Below are 6,972 nucleotides of genomic sequence, written 5' to 3' on the forward strand. Positions count from 1 at the left end.
GGCGGTGTCGGGGCTCCAGCCCGCGAGGACGGCGATCCCGCACCCTGCGCGGGCAGCCCGCCCGCCTGCTTCGCCACCCTCCTCCTCAACCTCAGCCTCCCTGGCTGCAGCTGGAGCCCTCGCTCCTCGCTCCTCGCTCTGCCCTCGGCACCGCCGGCAGCAGCCCGGCTCCATCCTCTTGCAAGCCCCCTCCAGGGACTTGGAGGCTGCTGTTCAAGCCCGCTGCGTTATTATGAAATCTGTGAAAGCTATGCAATTAAATCGCCGTGCCTCAGACCTATACGGAGGGGGGCCCTCGCAGTGACAACACGTGCCCCTGTGGGCAAGTTCAAACCCTGTCCCCCATTGTGTTTACTGTGCTGCCTGGTGGCCTTCGAGCTCTTCACACAGGGTATATATAGCATCGCCTGAAGACGGCTGGCACAATAAGGTTGCCTTCAATTTATACCGTAGATGCCGTCCCTGGAGGGGGGGCACAAATCAGGGTGACTGCCACAGGCCCCGTGCTTTGGGGGGCCCTGCAGAGCTGGCTCCACCCCCTTCCCCCCATTGCCAAATCTTCTGCTTGGTTTCTTGCATCCAGGAGCGGGGCCCCGCACAGGCTGTTTTGCCCTGGGCCACGCACCCTGCTTGGATCATCTCTGGTTCCTGGGGAACAGCACATACATCGAATTTGCACAAAGCGAACCCGGTTTACAGTGGAACAGATAGGGATGCCTTCCCGCGGCGGTGAGGGACGGAGTGAGACTGGGGCTAGGGAAAGTGCGGGGAGAAGAGTGTTTGCTGAGAGTCCTTGAGTCTACCCAGGGGTGTCTCGGGTCTAAAGGTGGTGAGAATCACAGGTCTAATGGTATTGCCAAGCCGAGCGTTCGGAAGTCACAAGTCAGTTCCCCTGCAAAACGCCATGTCAGTGTATAGATCTTTAAACATTGGAGGAGACGGCATTTACCTTCTGGTTACAGAGGCTTTTCTCTAAGACCGTTTTCTGTATGACCATTCTCTGTGATCTACTTTTTAATAAGCAGCACAAACAAAAAAAGTGGAGGTTACAGTGTGTTCATGGTGGCAGGAGTTGAAGTTTTAAGAAAAGTACCAAATATCACAAGGTTTGTGATAAAATCATGAAAGTTGCCATCACTATGTGAGGTCAGGGGAGAGTGCTTTCCTCTGATTTGTTTACTAGTACTGTGTTCCTAAATTTTTTGGGTGCAGCACATGATTTTTCAGAAGTAATGAATGATGCAGCCTGGACCTGGACCTCTCCATAGGATCATGTATTGAAAATGGGCCCAAATACTGGGCACACACGGGTTTCAGCCAATTGGGTCTGGACTCAATCTAGTCACTGTTTCCAACTGTTGTGTACACAATATGTCCCCAGGGTCAAATCTCTCTTCTGAGCCTTTCACTGGGATATGGGACTCTATAGTCCAGCAGCCATATATCCCAGAGTATCAGTCTCAGACCAGCTGAGTCCTGTAGTGGCTTATAGATGTACTTTTTGGGCGTGTCCAGACCCTGGGTGTACAGGTAGATCCCAGAGCCTCTTTTGGTAGATCCTGGGTTGGGGGGGAAAGCTGGGCATGTGCACTTGTGCACACCCACTGCCCCCAGCCCCAGCAAGCCAATCTGTGGGGGAGGGAAGGGGCAGGGGCCAGATTGAGGTCCCCGTGGTGAGCGGCTGACTGTGGCCGGCCAGGAGCAGGGGAAGGTTAGTGGGGCCCCAGTCCGGCCAGGTGGTGGGAGGATTGGAGCCCAGGGAGGCTCCTCCAGTGGCGCTTGGGGCTCCCTCCCCATCTCTGCGGGGGCAGAGGCGGCTGGGGTTGGTGCCACTGTGCCTCAAGTCCTGCTGCAGCTGGCCACGTGCAGGCGCAGCTCAGCTCAGCAGCAGGGACTCACGTGGGGGTGGCCTTGGCCCAGCCGGATCTGGGAAGATCTGGTCGTCCAAGGGTGTGTGGGGGGCGCTCCCACCGCTGGGCACAGCTTGGTGGAGGCCCTGGCAGCCCGTGCCCCTCTCACCTGTGCTCGGGGTGCAACAGGCAACCCACAGCAGCAGCCACCTTGTCCCCAGCGCAGGTTGGGGGGCATGGGCCCCTGGGTTCTTTGCCACGCTGCACCCAGCGGCAGGGAGGCCCCCCCCCAGCGCCCACCGGACCATGGAGACTTTCAGACCCAGCCAAGCCAGGGCCCAACACCACCTTTCTCTGGCTGCTGGGCAGGTACAACTCAGTGCAATTGCAGCACAGAAGGGGGATCAGGCCCAGCTGGATTTGTACACTCCATGGTCCAGGGGAGCATGGGGCAGCGGGCGGAGGGAAGTGGGGCAGGGCGGGGCAGGGCAGGACAGGGGGGCGAGGCAGCCAGGGGGACACGGTAGATCCTGGGGTGACCTTTAGTTCCAAAAAGTGATCTTCACCATAAAAAGGTTGGAGACCAGTGCTCTAATACCACGTTTTCTCCCAATCTGTGGTTTGTCAATTTTTCAGGCTGGATCAAATCCATTTTGCACTCTCCTTTCCTGCATATTTTTCTTCTCTGTGATGCATGTTAGCCCTCCCCCACCTGCTACAGGGCAACACCTTCTGTTAGACCCTGTCGCTAAACATGAGTTATACTGGGAATTTTCCCTTTCACCCAGTGATGCTCACCCTACCGGCTTCTGTGCAGAAGGCCCATTGTTTGTGGTGCCAAAAGTTGAGGGACAATCAGAATCAGCTGCCTTAGACTGGCTTGTTAGTGGCTGTCCTTCACCAATGTCAAATGTCAGGAATATTTCATTAGAAAGGGACTGTCCACAGGGCACTAAAATAAATTGCCTTGAACAAGTTTTGACATGTTCAGCACTAATGCAAAAAGGAGATTCAAATTAAAAACAATTCACAATTTGATGCAGACCTGTTTCACACTATCACAGAGCTCCTGATGAATTTGGGTCATTAGTGACAGTTGTGAAACTTTGGGTTTGGCTTACTGCCACCTTTCAAGTTTTATTTTGCTCTAACTTTGACTGAAGTATTAAGTACTAGCTGGTCCAATGGAATGTCATACCAGTAGATATTGTCAATACTTGCAGCTTAAGAGAGAATGCCAGAGGCAGAGCTATTTCTAAAAAGCTGTTTGGTCACCAATAAGTAACATGTTCTGTATTGGTAGATTGGTGTGATTTTTGCCATGCAAAATTTGTGTGTTGGCACAGCCAAGAGCAGGTGTCTGACTGGGGGTAGGGCAACTGTCAAGGGGCAGAGCTACCCATGTGGCCCTCGACAGTTCACCAAAACTTCGTAAACGGCCCTCTACCCGAAATAATTGCTCGCCTCTGTTTTACATGGTCTTTTGTGACAGTTTACATGCTTGCAGATTCTAATGGATTTTTGTTATATTTTAAAAGTCTGAATCCTTTAAGCATTTTAAATGTTAGGATGCTAATCAGTTAGATTCAGTGACTTAAGCAGGTGTTTATGTTGGAGAGTTCGCTTCATATGTGTAAATATTTGAAATATTTGCATTTCGGCCTGCTGTAGTCTTTCCAAGCTGTGAGAGAGCCTAAGAGAATTGTGGAAGTGTTGTAGGAAGCTAGTTAATGCTGAACTGTAAGCTTTGTAGGTTTAGAAAGGATATTGATCCATTGATCCAAACCACATAAACAGAAATGGCTTATGCAAAACGTAAGATAAACTATAATCCTTTATGACATGTGGCATTGCCCATAGCAAAGTTTAAGGCATAACATATTACATATCACATCTTTTAGGCACCTCTGTTATGGTCTACCCTAATAGAGAAGACAGCTTGTCACAAAACTCTCGGTTCCCTGAAGTGTTTACCACAAAATATTGCCATGTTAACTGTGAAACATGGCAATGCCTACTGGGCTGGACAAAAGCAGCGCAGCTTTTATATCTCCCTTGTGAATGCAATGATCATGAGATATGACAGCTAATATTATGTGTGCCATAAATCTGCATTATATTTCCTTATCACCTGGACATGGTATAAGGTTTCCTGATTTGCAACTAAAGATATTTGCAGGTAGTAATAACAATGATATATCAGATTTCATGTTCAAAGAACTTTTATAAACATTATTGAACTCTCCCAAGACCACTGGAGGCTATGTATAGCTATTCTGATTTCTTTGTTTCATCCTTCAGTGTCAGGATGAAACAAACGCCACCAAGGACTGGGCTCCCAGAAATGAGGCATATTATCTGTATTTCTCTCTCTCTTTTTTTAAAGTAGGCACCCACATGGTCGTCGCTAGGAGTCAAATGCTGGCAATATTTGCTCACAGTCAGATTTGTGCACGCTGCTTGATTAAAATAAATAGAGCAGAGTTCAATGTGGTTTTTTTTCAGAAGTATAAGGACACTCTTCTCCAGTGACTTTCTCTTTCTGTAGAAAAATAACAAGAAAGCACTTTGGGTCCTTTTTAGCCTTGCAGAACTTTTTTTTTTTTTTTGCTTTCCTTAATCTAGTAATCATTAATATAGCAAAAATGTAAAACCAGCTGCCAGTTTCAGCAAATCTAGACTGCCTTGTTTAAACTTGGATTCATATCACATACGTCTTGTACTTCCAACTATGATTCTGATAATAACTGGAGTAGCTCTAGTGAAGTCAGTGAAATCAAATTAGCATAAAACAGGCACGAAGTAAGATTAGAAATAAGCCTTTTAGTTTCTTCCACATAGACTTTTCTTTCAGTAATCTATTGGTAACAGTACACCAATGTCACATTTAAACTAGCAGATATCATAAATCAGCATTCAAATACCAGGATATTGAGATTTTTCTGACAGCCAGTTTGATAGCTTTATTTTAATAAACATATGGCATGATTACATTCTGGCACCTCCTCACTTTCTGAGTTTAACAAAAATAATCAATTGGAATCAGTGTCCCAGATCCAGCTGAACTGCACCTGGAACAGGCCCTGGGGAGAGAGGGTGAAGGGACAAGGAGCTACAAGCCACCTTTTTGTTATTTCTGGGGCAGGCTGTTGCCAGTTTAATCTTCAAGACAACTTCAAGTAGCTGATAGCTACTCTAAATAGTAATTTCTGGTTGGCTTACAGGAGTGTAGTGATGGCTTGGTGTGGCCCCTTCCCCTAGATGTGTCCCCTATGCTAGGGGCTCCGAGAGCGATAACGGTGAAAAGGCCTCTATACAGGGGTGGGTAATTATTTTGGGTGGAGGGCCATTTAATGACTTTTGGGGACCTGAGTTTTGAGGAGGGCAACATCCATCTCTGTCTGTCTCTCACTCTCTTCTCTCTCTCACTCCTCTTCTCGCTCTCTTCTCTTTTCTCTCTCTGTGTCCCATCTCTCTCTCCTCTCTCTCTGTCTCCTCTCTCTTGCTGTCTGTCTCTCTTCTCTTCTCTCTCTGTCTGTCTCTCCTCTTCTCTCTGTCTCTCTCCCCCTCCTGCCCTCCTCCTCCCCCGCTCCCTCTAGAACCCAGCTGAAGCTATAGTTCACCAGGAGTCCTGACGTTCAGCTGTGGACCCAGGTAGGAGCTGCTGCCATGGCAGGATGGTGGCATCCTCAGCTTTGGTTGGATTCTGGAGGGAGGAGGGTGGGGAGGGGGAGAGAGGAAGAGAAGAGAAGAGAAGAGAAGAGAAGAGAAGAGAAGAGAGATGCTGCCTGCTTAGAGATGCAGCAGCTCCTACCTGGGTCCACAGCTGATGCCTGCGGCAGGTTTGGGGTGAGAGGTCCAGGTGAAAGCTTCTACCACACCAGAAGGGTGGCAAGTCAGCTGTGGACGCCAACTGCAGGTTCTGTATCCAGGCTCCTGAACCTGCCTGTGGGGTCCACAGTTCACGCTGCCATCTGCCAGCCTGCCGGGGAAGCCCAGCCCAGGTCCACAGCTGAGGCCTTATGCTGCTGGGCTGAAGCAGTCCCCTATGCCTGCCAAGCATCATACGGCGGCTGGAGCCGCGGGCCTCCTGCAGGCCACCCACAGACCAAATCAAAACTATTGGTGTGCCAGATCTGGCCCGTGGGCTGTATTTTGCCCACCCCTGCTCTATACCATCTTGGGCTCATTCTTCAGTCAAGCAAGTTCTTGCTGTCAAATTAGAGCAGATCTGTGGGACTTTTATGCTGCCAGAATGGTGCCAAAGTGCCAGAGTGGGGCCAATGAGCCTGCCCCCTGTGCTGAATTTATGTTGATATGACTAGAGCAGGATTTAGTTTCTTACCTATTCTGATATTCATTTATAGGGACGTGGAAATTAACGATTTAATTTTTGAGTCTTGGTGGTATTATAATGTTCTGTGGGTACAGACGGCAGTCAAAAGACCTTATTCTCTACTAATTTATTTTAGTGTAAATCAGGAGTTAACTCCACATATATATTCATGCAGTCACAAAGGTGGAAAACTGGTCTAAGTGAGGGCTTAGCTGGGGGTTGGTGGAGAGGATTGTGAGAAGGAGTTGGGGTCATGGAAGTTAATTAGCATGTGACTCAGGGAAGGGAGGACACGGAGGCTGACTGGAGGCAGGAAGAGAAAGTTGCAGGGGGGCAGTGGGCTGCATTCTCCATGACCTAGGAGATGATGGCTTGCTTCCTCAAGGTTGGAAGATACAAAGTGGAGGGGTCCCAGGTAACAATAGCAGCATAGGACAGGAGGTGTAGATCCTGGATAATGGAGCTGAGTAAGCTTGCCTATGCACGTTGGGGAACAATGGGAAATCTAGCACCTGGATGCACAGCCAGCCTTGAGAATGGCTCAGAACAGAGTGCTGATAGATAGGAAAGTAGTATGAGGAGAAGGGTAGCTGGTGACAGGATTGGTGGGGATGGTATAGGCTTGGGGGATAACTTCTTGAATAGCCTAACCACTTTCTGTACTGGTCTCAGTTGCAGCAGCACTGCCCATTTCCCCTTTCATTGTCCCCTTCTCTGCAACACCATGTTGAGCAGAAGTGGTTTTCCATTTTAAGCAGAAGCCTAAAAATGAAAGCACTGTTAGGT

This window comes from Alligator sinensis, unplaced genomic scaffold, assembly GCF_000455745.1.
Source record: "Alligator sinensis unplaced genomic scaffold, ASM45574v1 scaffold895_3, whole genome shotgun sequence".
Lineage (NCBI taxonomy): Eukaryota > Metazoa > Chordata > Crocodylia > Alligatoridae > Alligator > Alligator sinensis.